General features: G+C 48.9%; 1 protein-coding gene across 1 annotated transcript in view; it reads left to right on the top strand.

Annotated features, from left to right (window-relative positions):
- The first annotated feature begins 5,095 nt into the window (after positions 1-5,095).
- TPST2 (tyrosylprotein sulfotransferase 2) overlaps positions 5,096-14,664 on the top strand; it is a 48,875-nt gene continuing 39,306 nt past the window's right edge. The window contains exon 1 of the mRNA XM_016129669.2: positions 5,096-5,190. The gene's annotated coding sequence lies outside the window, so the exon portion shown is untranslated. The remainder of the gene's footprint in view (positions 5,191-14,664) is intronic.

Below are 14,664 nucleotides of genomic sequence, written 5' to 3' on the forward strand. Positions count from 1 at the left end.
AGGCCAAGTATAGAGATCTCAGCAGACACCATTGCCTGTGAAAGGCTCTAAGCCTGCAACCTGCACACTCTTTGACGAAATGGGTAATTAGTGAGTGTCAGAGGTATGAAAGACATGCTTGCACCAAATGGAAATATTTCTCCTTGATTTTAATCAAAGAAGCTGACAAGAGCATTATTTTCTTGTATCCAATTCAGTGTTATATAATCCTGAGTCCAACTTCCACTTAGAATCATCTCTCCTACTACAAACGGTGTATTTCCTGCTTTTTGGAAATCTCGACCAGGCAATATTGACTCTCATATCACCAGTGAGCATTGATTGATGTTATTAACCTTTCATCTATGCAGGAAGCCTGGTGGAGGTGTTGCCATGGTTATCTTCCTGGAGGAGGGGATATTTGAAGGAGGCCTTGAAGGATGGAGCTGGAGCTTGCTTAGTGGAGAAGGGAGAGAAGGAGGTCAGTCCAGGCAGAGCAAGCTCCCTACTAATGATAAAAAGATACCTTTTCCTCAAGACATTTCACTGCCATCTGCCAGAATTTATTGGTATGAGTCTGTAATGTCTACGATGAGAATGTGGCACCCTTGTGCTGTGCTCAACTTGCACAACTGCACTTGGCAGATCTGGAGCACTGTGGGCAAAGGCACAGAGGTTGAGAGAGCTTGTGGTGGGCTCAAGTGAAGCTTATTGAGGTGGGAGGAGTACGTTGGTGGCTGTGTGGGCAGAAGTAGGGGGTGGGAAGGAGATGCTGAGTGTGACAGAGGTGAAGTTGGAAAGGTGGGGCCTCATGACACTTACTCTGTGGTTTTGCTGAGCTTCAAACTTGAGGCACCACCTGATACAGAAGGGTTTACCCTCTGGAGCACGCACCCTCTCTCTTCCTCCTGTCCGCAGCTCTTTCAACATCCACCCTCCAATTTGCCCAGCATTTTCTGGTAGAAGATTGGCCTAAAAGATGAGATTCCTGGGCAGGAATCAGGAGACCCTGGTGTTAGCCCCACTGTACTGTTAGAAGCTGCAGTGTTGGGCAAATCACTTCTTTCCCTGGGATGCATTCTTCCCATCTGTGAGATGGCAGCTCTATCTCTAAGCTTCCAAGAATCTCAGATTCTAAACTCAAGCCACATAGATTCCCATCCTCAGTATCTAAGGTCTATGAGTGCAGCTCTAATATTCTCCTGCAGTGGAGTCAAGCCTTGCAATCATATGAGCCGCACAAACCCAACTTGCGTATCTCCTATGTGCCAAGATCTCACTGATGGCAAGAGGCACCATAATTTTATGATCCAAGTGTGAGTTCAATGAAACAATGAAAGGAAAACATAATAGAAATTCATCGATCGAGTTAGTCCTAAAACTTCTTTTCGTAGTCTAGATCTTCTGGATGGCTTTCACTTCAAAGGTGTCAATGTCCTTATTTTCTCACAGGCGTTATATGAAAAATAATGCACATATTAGCATCACTGAAACATGATTCATACACTTGGCAACACAAACAAAAACTGGAAGAAAATCACAAAAGTAATTATATTTAATGTGTTGCTTCATCAATACATTTATTTAAATTTTGCTAATGAATTTATTAATAACCAAATGTACTAAAAACAGAACAGATTAAAATTACAAACCAAAACAAAAAACAAAGATAAAAAGAAACAAGTAAAAGAAAATAAACACGAACGGGGCAGAAGTAAATGTGGCATAAGAGTTATAAACCTGTTGTTCCTTTTGTGGGTCCTGGTTTCAACATGCCTCACCAAATGTTAGCCTCTCACCACGTGGAACAGAATTTCAGAGCTTAAAGATAAGTTGCATTTTTTGCCTCAAAATCGAAACTTTGAGTTTTGACTTCATCAGCTGAAGAATGGTAGGTACAATGCTGGAGGTGACTCGTGGAGCTGGAGTTGGCAGAGTAGCCATGTTGCTCACAGCCTTCTCGGGGGGCTCCTCACTGCTGGTTTAGACTCTGCATGAGTTTTGCCCTAAACGAGGTCTTCAGAATGCAATACCTGGACAAGCTGGGACATCACTATGTTTTACTGCTAGATCCCAGCTCCTGAATCTTTGAGTCGCAGGCTTTTGGGAAGACAAAGCACCTTGGTTGTGGAAGATCATCTCCATCCATAGCAACAGGAGTCAACTCACAATCTTTTGGACATTGAGGCATGGACACAAAGTCAGCAGTGTGTGTACAAGGGGTGGGTGAGGGTAGGAGGACCACCCAGAGGTGTGATCATTTTGTGGCAGCACCACAGCAACTGAGTTTTGGGAAAAGGGTGTGGTGCCAGCGTGCCCTAAGGAGGGTCTAGAGAGGTGAGTGGCTCTTTAGAGCCATGTTGCCATGACAGCCAGTCACCTGGAACAGATACTAAAGATCAGAAAGCTCTGCAAAGCTTGGGTTCCCAGACAGGCATGGTAACCTCACCCTTCCAGCAGGGGAAGGGAACCTGCCCCTCTACCTTGGTTTCCTGCCCATTGCGGGGCCACCTGCTTCCACCACTGTACTGAGTTTGCATCTACTAGTTATTGCCCTAGGTCAAATCAAATTACTTGATGGAGCCTCCGTTTCCTCATCTGTAAAATGAAAGTAATAATTAAACCTGGGCAGGTTGTGGGGAGGGATAAATGATCAGCTTGAATATGATACTTACGAGGTGCTCAGAGCACAGCAAGCAGCGGCAGCAGCACCAGCAGCAGCAGCATCTTTTCGAATGTCAGAGCTGGAAAGAGTTTTAGAATCAAAATGTTTTATGCCACATTTATTCTTTCTGCTTCGGAAAAATATTGACTAAGGGCCTCCCAAGTGCCACATTTGTCTAGATCCTGGGGATACAGTTTGGGAGAGAAGACAGAGGAGGCCCTGCCTGGTCATTCATAGACTGGAGGAGGAGATAGGAATGAGCTATTTCATCTGTCTTCAAAGTCACACCAAATTCCCAGGCTTCATGGTCCATTGTCCATCCCATTAGGATGCTCTGGGAGGTGATGAGGCTACCTCAAAGAGGTAACAGCCAGCTTGAGACCTGAAGGTGTTTGCTGAGTTAAAAGACTGAGAGGAGAAGGCCCAACCCAGAAACTAGAAGATCATTCTAGTTCTCTTCTTTAGCCCTGCAAAAGATCTGCCAATTCTGTCTTGCAAACATCTCTGAAACTCAACACTTCATCCATGCCCCTGGTTCCACCCTAGGTTGGCCACCCTCCCCTGGAGTATTTCAGCAGCCTCATATTGGTCTCCTTGCCTATACTCCTTCATGCAGCAGCCAAACGGACCCCTACAGGAAGCAAAGCTAACCATGTCCTCCCTCTGCTGAATATCTTCCATGTCTCTCCATCACTGCAAGATGAAGTCCCGACTTCTTCCCATAGCCCACAAAGCCCTGCAGCATCCAGCCCCTGCAGACCCCTCTGGCCTTCTCTCACCTGTCCCTACACATCCTGTCCACCTTGCACTTCATGCAGACCTCACCACAAAGGATCTACCTGGGTGCTGCACCTTTGCACCTGTGGGTCCTTGTGACTGGTCATACTCTTGTATGTACCCTCACCTATGCTCAGGTCTCAGTATAAAGACACGGTATAAATACCTTGGCCCTCTTCCTTCCTGGGCCAGGTTAATCTCCCCTGTTCCCAACTCCTCAATGCTTGTTGGAGAGTCCAGCTTCCCTCACTTGGACACAGGGCCCTAGTTCTCCCTTTACTTGCTGACTCCCGGCACCCAGCACGGGGAGCTCAGGAAATGCTGTACCTAGAATGTTATTAAACACATGCCTTCTTCAGACCTCTTCCCTTGATCTTCATTTCTCCATCCACAAAGGGACATTATAAAAACACTCATCAGGGTTGCTATGCAGTTTGTCATAAAAAACCTCTAATATGTATACGGTAAACACTGTTCTATTGCTTCCAGACCAGTAACAGCAGCTCCATGAAGGCAGAGGATTTAACTTTGTCAGTTCCAGCACTTTCTGTATGGCATGCACTATTTATTGGATATATAAATGAATTAATGAGTGAGCTATGAAGGAACAAATGGCTGGCCATAGACAAATTACTTAATATCCGTGTGCCTTGGTTTCCTTATCTGTATGATGGGGATGATAACAGACCTATCATAAGGCTATTAAAGATTTAAATGTGTAAATATAAAGTGTTTAAAGCAATGCCTGGAACTTAGCAGGTAATTTTATATATAGACACAAAATGTTTGCTGTTATGGTTGTAACTGTTAAAGAAATTTATTTTAAACAAGTAATATACACATATGGGAAAAATTAAAATATTCAAACAGAACAAATAACAAAGGTTCACAGTGAAAAGTAAGCCCATATCCCTTCCTCTCCTTCCTTCAAGTATTCAGTGCATATGCAATAGCATAGATATGTCTATTATATACCCATTTTATAGAATAAGAAACAGGCACAGAGAGCTTAAATATCTTAGACTGAGCCGAGATCTACCAGCCCGAAATTTATTTTATTCATGTGTGTCTGGGTTTCTGAACCACAGCACAATTGACAATTGTGGCTGGATGGGTCTTTGTTGGTGGTGGTGGTGGGGGAGGGGGGGTGTTGGTGGGGCGTTGTCCTGTTCATAGTAGGATGTTTAGCAGCTTCCTAGGTGCCAGTAGTACAACCTCCGCCCCACAATGTGACAACCGAAAATGTCTTTAGACATTGTCAAATGTACCTGGGATGGGGGCCCTCCTTTGAGAACCACTGACATATATGAATGTGAATAGTCTCTCCTTCTTTTTTTCGTTTTACACACTATTTCATAAATGCACCCTGCTCAGGGTCTAGTTTTCTTCCCTTGCACCACTTCTTAGCGATCGTGCTCATAGACTCACTGCTTATAGACAGAAGAGACTCACTTAAACAAGCTAGCTGTCCCGGGAGTTAAGAGTGAGGAGCTGCTGGTACTGGGAGTAAGCCAGCGAACAGAGTACGGTTTCCGGGGCAGGGGGTCAGCTCCCAGGGCCAACGCTTCACACAGCGCGGCTGGAACTAGGGCCAGCGGGGGCGGGGAGCGACCGTGGGCGTGGCCGTATCTGGGGCCTGCCCCGCGTGACGTCACGGCGCCGCGGCCACGCCCTCCGCGCAGGTACCTCCTCCTCCCCCGGCCGGGGCGGCTGGCGAGCCCGGAGTCGCTCGTTGGTCGCGCGGGGCGGCCTCTCCGCGCCTCCGCAAGGTAGGTATCTCCAGGGCGGCGCGGGGGGCCTGAGCTGCAGCCACCAGCAGGGGGCCGCCTGCGGGTCGGCCTCGGGCCCCGGAGCCCTCGGCCCTCGCGGCTTCCTCCCGGGCCCGGCGCAGCTGCCGGGGCTCCGGGGCTGAGAGCTGGGAGGGAGGCGGTGCGGGCAGTTCGAGGATCTGCACCCGCCCGGCGCTCCAATTGCTTTCCGCGGGGTGCGGCAGAGACCCATTCCCAATACCGCGCTTCCCGCTTCGGACCCTGCGACCCGGCGGCGCGCAGTGTCTGTGTTGCGGGAAGCAGGGGGTTGGGAGAGCGCTGCGTGTCACCATCGTTCGAGTCCCCGACCCCTCCCCGGCTCGCGGACACCCCCCCACCCACCCAGGCGGGTGCCGGGACGCACGAGGGGCGCGTGGAAGTTAACTTGCTGCCGCGGCGGAGTTGCGAGGCGTATCAGAAGTGAAGGCAGTGGGAGGCGAAAATCGCTGGTTGGGGATGGGGGCGCCGAGAGCATGGGGAAGACCTCATGAACTTGGGGGTTACCCAGGAGGAGGGGGGCGAAGTTTGGCCAGAGGATCCCACTGCCAGTCAATCTCCCCCTCTGTGTGAGCTGGACGGAACGCGCCTCATAAAGGTGGGTCTAGGAGTGGCAATGAGGGAAAGGGGCATGGTCACCACCGAGGCTGCTTGGCGAGTCTTTATTATGTGGGGCAGAAATCGAAGTCTGACTTTTCCATCCAGAAGCGCTTCTACTCAAAAGGAGGGGTGAGAACCATCCGATTCAGTGCAGTCCTAAGAAGGCACTGTGCCTATCACCTTGCCTCTTCCTTTTTTGTAGATGGAGAAACTGAGGCTCGGAGAGGTCAAGTGCCCATGCCCTAGATCCCACAGCAGGCATGTGGTAGGTCTGAATCTCACCTTCAGACCTCCTGACTTCAGGTGTATAGGGATATTGGGGTAGGGGCTGGCCAACTCCTACCCACCTTCAGGAGCTTCCTGGGGTTAGCACACTCTCCTGGAAGTCTCTACCACTTCCCAGGCATTGTTGGGTGCTTCCTGTTTTGAACCCCAGGGAGGCAGCTGGCTCTTAACCTCACTTACCAACCTCCTTGCAGATCTGTCTTCCACACTGGACTGTGGACATCTCTTGCATTCCCATCTCATATCCTTTCATTACAGCCGGGTTAGCCTAATGGTCAGGCGAAGCTTCTGAATTTGAACAGATATAGGTGTGACTCACTCTGCTTTAGTAGTGATGTGTAGGCGAGTCATTCTTCCTCACCCAGCCTCAGTTTCCATGACTGTAATTAATATTGGGTTTGTTGCATCATTTATGAACCATTTTACCCCATCAGACCCCACTCGTACTATTGTTTACTTCATATGTATGTTTATATGACCTCATTTTTTAAAACTTCATGTAATTTGTTTTATAGCAGCGTTATTGAGATAGAATTCATATACTATATAATTCATGTATTTAAAGTACTCAATTCACTGGTTTTTGGGACAGTCACAGGGTTGTACAATCATCTAATTCTAGAACATTTTCATCTAATTCAAGAACATTTTCACTCAAAAAGAAACCCTAGGCCTATATCAGCAGTCACTCCTCAATCCTTCCTTCCCCATCTCCTGGCAACCACTAATCTACTTTCTGTTTCTATGGATTTGCCTATGCTGGACATTTTAGGTAAACGGAATCATACACTGCGTGGCCTTTTGTGACTGGTGTTTTTCAGTTAGAATAATGTTACCAAAGTTCATCCACGTGGTAGCATCAGTACTGCCCTCCCCTTTTTTAAAAGTATTTCATTACTTTTTATAGCCGAATAATATTCCATTGTATAGCTGAACCACATTTTATTTATCATTTATCAATTGATAGATACTTGGGTTATTTCCACTTTGAGGTTATTATGAATAATGCTGCTACGAACATTCATGTACAAGTCTTCGTAGGGACATAACGTTTTCAATTCTCTAGGCGTGGAATTGCTGGGTCAGATGCTAATGCTATGTTTAACCTTTTGAGGAATTGCCTAAGCAGCTGCGCCATTTTACATTCCCACCAGCAGCATATAAAGATTCTGATAAGCTTATATAAATTCAGTTTTTTCTTAAGCAGTTATAATCTTTGAAATCACTGGCTGTGATGTGCTAGTTATAAATTATTTTCTAATGTGCATTAAATTAAGCACCTCGTTAGCAAAATAAGGAGTGTCCTGCAGGTCACCAGCGATATCTCTAGGACAATCAGCTAGATAAACAGATCAAGCCTTTCAGAGCTTAGCCTGAGGTATGTGTGCACTTTGTTCCTCCTGTAATGGTGACAAATACTTGCTGAGGGAATTCTACCAGGCCCTGTGTGGGACAAGGAACCCAGAGGCTCACAGCACTCACCCCAGCACCTGGCACACAGCCTGGTAGTGCCTGTTAAGAACCTAGGGGCAGGCGAAGGAAAGGTGGAAACTGCTCAGACCTTCATACCCCAGGCCAGCAGGGGCTCCTCTTGACATCTGAGGATCCAAAGTGGCTAGAGAGACCCTTGGGTTTCCTGGACTGCAGCTGAAAGGGAAGGCCTGTCCATCGGCCCCAAAAGGAAGTCTGGTCCTGCCCATGCTCCACACTGGCCCTCCATGTTCATTCTGCAGGTGAACTCCCCTGGTGGCCACACGAGTATCCTAAGTGAACTACTTGAGACCAGGCATTCTGGTGGCTGTATCCAGCCTCCTGCTTTTATTCATTTGTGCATACTCACTTTTCCTTGCCCTTTAGAAACCCTGAATTCCTGGCAGCCTGGGGAAATGGAAACAGGGCTGAAGAGGTTAGGCAAGGAACTGCCTCTCTCTGGGCCTCAGTGTGCCCTGCTGGGGAATAGGCTTGGGCCAACCCAGAATAATAGCACCTTATGATTGGTAAGGCTGCCCTACCAAGTTATAAATGTGATTTTCTGTATCTATTTGTAGCAAAACTGGCAGGTCACATGTGGCCGGTATTGGTGATATGAAAGCCTGAGTGTGATGTGAAATCAGCCATGCCATGTGGAAACTTGTCTGGGTAGCTGCAAATGCTGGCCTCCCCCACTTTTTCCTACTGACTTCAAGTCCTCTTGCTTTCTGCAGACACATCTGTCCTGTCTGGGGCCTCCCCAGAGAAGGTTCTGTGATGCCTGCCCCTTCCCATGCCCCTTTTTGGGTCTCTTCCACCCCAGGCTGTGGCCTGAGGAGGATTTGTGGGAATGATTCATTCAGAGCATCCCTAGAGCTAGGCCAAGCCCCAGAAGTCACAGAGAAGAACCTTGAAGGGCAGCGCCCATGTGCCCTGTGGAATGTCTGGGGCTTTGCCTGGGGAGGAGCTTCATGTTATCCTGCATGCTCCCAGGGTGGGCACCAAGGGGAGGGCAGCTGGCCCTTCGCCAAGTGAATTCTTGCATCAACCAGACCTTTGACCCAGGCTGCTGTGGCCAAAAAGCGGGCAGGTGGCCAGAAAGTGGGCTCGGCAGTAGCATGCTCAAGGACTTAGGTCTGTGTTACATTCCCACTGCTCTACTTAGGGGCTGTGTCTGGAGCCATTGGCTGCCTTTCCTGTGCATCAGTTTTCTCATCTGCAGGATAGCGGAGCAAGTAGAACCTACTTTCTGATGTTGTTGGCAGTGCCTACCCTGCCACTAGGCAAATGTGGGCCCGCAGGTCACACAGGCTCTTTGGACTCTTGAGCATGTCCCTTTGTGAACCATCTGTCAAAGGGCAATCATTATAAATGCATCTCATTTAATTCTCCTAACAGCCCTATGAGATGAACAAACAGGCACAGAGAGTAAGTAATTTGCACAGGGTCACCCAGCCAGGAAGTAGGAGAGACAGAATTTGAATCCAGAATCCACAGTCTTCATTACCATCCTACCCCCTGTCAATATTCTATCTCAATGCTCAGCACATAGAAAACACTCAGAAAATGTCAGCTCTTATTACACTATTATATAATTATTATATATTATATTGTTATATATTAATAACAGACATCCATCCCTGTACCTTCCCCTTTGTCTTCACTCCTTCTGGGTGGACAGAACGAGCAGCCTCTTGGCTTGTGAAGTCTGGATTCCCGCCTCCCAGTTCCCCGCTACTCCCACATACTTCTCATATTCTCATGAGCAGTCCGGCGGGGGGAGGGGGGGGCAAGAGCTTAGATGTGACTGAGTCCCAGCTCTGCCTCCAAATCACTGTGTGACACTGGGCAAGGTGCTTCCCCTCTTTGAGTCTCAGTTTCTCTACCTGTGATACGGGCATTTTGCCCTGTAATAGAAGCTGCCAGTCCGTGGCTTGGACACGCAGGATGGTTTTTAACTTCTGTGGTGTTTTATTTTAAATCAAGCCAACAGTCAAATATTTTTAGAGAATAAATCCAATTTCTCACTTCTCTTGGAAACTCAGGAGCTTGGGCCAAACTGGAGTGGCCTGAAGCTGCGCCTTAGATAGCTTGAGCTCTCCTGGTCAGCACATTCTCCACCACTCCTCATCATCACATGTATGCGCTGCCTGGCCTCAAGGGCCCTCTGGCCCCGTGTAGTCTTCAGGGCTCTGACGATACCACAGACTTGCCTGGGTGTCACTTGAACAACCACTTCCATTGCTTTAAGAACATATTTTTTATTTAACCACTGGTTTCAGTGCTCTCCAAGAATCCTGCCAGCTCTGTGTTCCTAAGATATCAAAGGCTGTCTGAGGCCTCCTGATGCCTTTTCTGCTGCTTTAAACCCTCAGTGCTGTTAATACAACAGAAGCTTGTCCCCATTCTACACTCCCCAGATGAGGAGCTTCTGTCTCTGGGCCCCAGGGTCCCTCCTTACCTGGTCCAGGCCCCCGACTGACCCTCAGTGAGATATTTGGGGCCGGCTGCGGTCCCTCTACTATGAGTACTAGCGAGTGTGTGCACGTGTCCCGGCACATCTGCACCGCCTGCACAGGTGTGGGACCCCATCGCACATCCTTCCTCTGTCCTCACAAGGCACCAGGGAGGCATTTATTTGTTACTGACTGCTCCAGTTCTCAGAAACTGAGCCTCGAGACAGTCGAGTCACTTTCCCAAGGTCACACAGGCCTGATGGGACAGCACCAGGATCCAAACCCAGGTCTTCCCAACTCCAGAGGCTGCCCATAGGAGTCATCCATCCATCCTGTCACTGCGTGGACATCTACTCAGTAACACCCTCCATTAGTGTCTATAGTCATTGCATGTCCCTGGCACCTGGCACTCTGCCTGCCTGGGCCACACTGGACATTCGGTACCTACTTGATGAATCGGGACATGTGGTAGATTCTCAGCTAGATGCTGGGGATCAGGATTTAACAGGCTTCCGGGTCCAGTTTTCCTGGAGTTTACCTTCTGGTGAAGGTATCAGATGAGAAATAGAGTGAACCACATCTCTGGTAGGAAGTACTGAGCTAGGAAGTTGGGTACAGAACCTCTCAAATTTTAATGCTTACACAAATCCCCTGGGGACCTTGTTAAAGTGCAGATTCTGATTCAGCAGGTTTGCGGCAGGGCCTGTGACATTTCTAACCAGTTCCCACAGGACCCTAGTGCTGCTTGTCTAAAGGCCACACTTGGAGCACTGAGGGCACAGATCATAGGTCAGCAAACTACATGGGCCAAGTTTGGCCCACTGCTTATTTTTATAAATAAAGTTTTATTGGAACACAGCTATGCTCATTTATTTACATTGTGTCTTTGGCTGTACTATCTACAACTGCAGAATTGTGTAGTTTCAACAGAGACCGTATGATCCACAAACTAAAATGTTTATTGGGACCTCTACAGAATGTCAGGCCACCCCTGATATAATCAATTCTTGGGTCCCGTCAAGTGATAATATTTTGTGGTTCGGTGAATGTAAGGTGATAATAAAAATGATATTTGAGTGCCCCCTAGATACTCAGCTCAACTCTCATAGCTAACACTACTGTCTTCATTTTATAGGTGAGAAAACCGAGGTTCACAGGGGCTGAGTCACTGACTCGAGAGTCTGTGGGCTGGAGCGTAGGTGAGGCCATGGGACCCAGGTCATCTCATTTTCGTTTTACAGGAGCTTCTATATGGAATTTTTTTTACAGAGCATAGAGAGGGTTTTGTTTTGATTTCGACCTGTACAAGGGCATCTGGGTGCCTCGTTTCTTCGTTTGTCTGTTCTCCCATTCAGTTGACATATCTGCAGCCAGTGCTGGGAGTTGGGCACCTTGCTGAGTCCTAAGAGGATGTGGGGAGTGCGTAGCCCCGTGTGTTCAAGAGACGGGTGGTTGGATGGTGGGATTCAGAACCCACCACAAGGTGCAAAGTGCTTTGGTAGACACTGGTGCAGGGATGGGAGGCAGTCAGGGAAAGCTTCCTGGAGGAGGGGGTGCAGATTGTGTCAGTAGAAGTTAGCTAAGTAGAGGAGGGCAGGAAAGGTTTTCTAAGGGGAGGAAACCACAGGTGCAAAGTTTGGCGACAGGCGATGCTGTGGCCTCGTATGTTTGGTAGAGTTCACGACATAGAGACTTTAGTGTGTTTGTGTGCATCCATTGGGGGTGGGAGGTGAGGGGTTAACACTGGAAGTCAGTGGGAGTCAAGTCACAACAGAGCCTCAAGTGGCATGCCAGAGAACCTGGATTTCACCCTGAAGAATGAAAGAGTTTTCCTCTCCAAGCCTCCCTCCACTCTGATGACTTCCAGGAGAAAGGCTCCACTTGGTGCTAACTTAATGCCTTTCTCCAGACTCTTGTCCTTAACAAAGACAGACCCCTGCTGGGGTCCCCATGAGCCCCTTGCCAGCTAGAAGCTCTAAGAATTGCTTCCTTTGCATTTATTTTTGTAGGTACTTTTTAATTAGGGCGTGTTTTTAATTCAAGCCAGTGGGTTACAACTTCCTTTAAAAATACATTTTAACAATATTGAATCCATCTAACAAAAATTTTAAGTAAGCGAAAGTAAAGGCAGTTCTGGATATAGCCAACATAGGGAAGGTGGGAATCTGGGGAGTCAGTGACAGGAGGTAGAGGACTTAAAAGGGACCATGCCAGGCCAGCAGTGACCTTGTTCTTAAAGTTATGCTCCTTCTTTGAAGCATCAGGAGTCTCCACTGAGAGGCGGAGCATCACTCTGTGGGTGCTGGATGCTGCTGCAGAGCTGAGGTTCCTGTTCCAGGCTGCTCCTGCCCTGTGCATCTCTCTTGGTCTCTATTTTTGTCTTTCCCAGTCTCCTTTCCATCCTTGTCTCCCTGTTTATGACTCTTTCTCTGCCTCTGCCTCCCCCATCTCTGTTTCTCATTGTTTCTGTCTTTCCCCATCACTGTCTCTCTGTCTACCTCTGCCTGGCTGGCTTGCTTCAGCTCTGTCTATCTGTCTGTCTTCCTCCCCCACCTCCTGCACTACTTCCCCTTCCTCCCCACCACCCCCACCCCACTCCTACCCCCCGTCATGTACAGGCCAGCAAGCACAGATCTTCCTGTCTCTTATTAGAAACTGCCCCACTTCCTTTGGCTATGACATCCTGCCTCAGAACCATCGAAACCCTCACAGAGCCTGGGGACTAGGCTGAGCACCCCGGAGACATGGGAGATGGTGGTATGCCACTTCCCTGTGAAGAGGTGGAAGCCCAGGGAAGTCGGGAGCCTGAGGAGGCCATACTGCACAGCTGGGGTTCTGAATCCCACCATCCGACCACCCACCAGCCCCTTGCCCTGCCCTGTTGGCCCCAGGGCCATGGGAGAGGTAGGGGAAGAGGGAACCTGGGTTGGTAGCAAGAGGGCAGGATGCTACTTGATGTTCGATTTGATTTCTGGCTCTCAGCAAGGCTCTGTCACTTGGGGTTGGGGGTGTTGGTTACCATGCCTTTGGGGGACCTGCAAGCAGTGATAGTCGCCCTCCCCCCACTCCCCGCCCCCTATACCTGCCTCTTCCACACTGTGTTAGCCACCTTTCTGGAGCACACCTCAGGCCAGCATTACGTAGCTGTTGACTAAGAGTTTTGGGGAGAATAGCAGATTAGAAATTGAGTCCAGCCTCTTCCTTTCACAGATGGGGTTAACTGAGGCCTAGAGAGTTAAGATGACTTGCCCAGGGTCATGCAAGCAGTTTTGGAGTACAGAACTGAGTGTGAGAAGCAGTGTAGGGAAAGTGTGTAGCTGGCAGTTGTGGGTGCTCTGATGGGCCCCCTGTGGGTGTCATGCGAAAACCCCCTCCTAAGAGGTGAGAGACTCATGTTTGAGGCTAGCTTGTCCTTACCTATGTGCTGGGGGCCTCTGGACAAACTCTTCTTCCTTTGAGGTCCCTCGGGCCTCTCTGTACCTTCCTGGTGATGATATGTACAGTCCTGAGGATTGCAGAGGGGTTGAGTCTGCGGTAACTGTGGCTGCCCCAGCCTTGGGAACCTCAGTCCTCTGGTTATATGTTGCCTTGGTCTGTGCTGGATCACAAGGATACTGTTATATCACAGGGCAAATTAGCTGGAAAAACCCAGAAGGAGGCGATGTGGCTCCCAGCCTCAAAGGACTAGGGGGAGCTCCATATCAGGGCACTTGAGCCCGGAGATCTGGCCCCTGCCCTCCTCTCCTGCCTCCCCTCCTCTTCCGAGAAAGCATGTAGGAGTGTAGCACCTTTGAACAAGCAAAGTCCCCTGGGTGGCTTTTTCAGCACAGCTTGCTACTGCCAGTGCCCAGAGTTCCTCATTCAGCAGGTCTGGAAGGGACCTGAGCATTTGCATTTCTAACAAGTTCTCAGGTGCTGCGGATGCTGCCGGTCTGGGAACCCACTTTGAAAACTGCTGTAGTAGAGACAGAGCACACTCTAAAACCAGACAGCGCGGGTTCAAGACTGTGCTCTGCCACATACTTACTGTGACCTCTCTTCCTCGGCTTCCTCATCTATAAAATGGGGTAATAACAGCACTGTTTTCACAGATTGGTTGTGAGGATTGAATGTGCTGATATACGTAAGGTGCAGTAAAGTGCGTAGAACGGTGCCTGAGCGTGGAGTAAGCAGTGCACGTGTGTTTGCTGCCGTTGCTATTGTTGTTATTTTTATTACCGTCATTATTCCCCCCCAGCCCAAGACCGTTCTCTGTATACTGGATCCTTTTCCATTCCCCTCATTTCACACCTCTGGGCCTCTCTGCTCCAGCTCCTCCCTCCTCCTGGGATGTTTCCCCTGACCTCTGCACCTGTTAAAATGCTGGCCATCCTCTTAGACTCAGCTCAGATTCCTGCCTCCCACTCCCCCACCCTGTCCCGGCTGGAATCCACAGCCCCTTCCTCAGACCTCTCTGATCACATGACTTATTTATTCCCCTAATCTAGCTCACATTTCATTCTGCCAATTATCCAGTTACTTATTGAGATACTTGGCTGTCAGTCTCCTGTGCTGACCCACAAGCTCCTTCATGGGGCTTTTCTGGCACTAGGAAAGTCCCCTGGGGACGTTAACCCCAAAGTACAGC

This window comes from Rousettus aegyptiacus, unplaced genomic scaffold (genome assembly GCF_014176215.1).
Source record: "Rousettus aegyptiacus isolate mRouAeg1 unplaced genomic scaffold, mRouAeg1.p scaffold_m13_p_5, whole genome shotgun sequence".
Taxonomy (NCBI): Eukaryota; Metazoa; Chordata; class Mammalia; order Chiroptera; family Pteropodidae; genus Rousettus; species Rousettus aegyptiacus.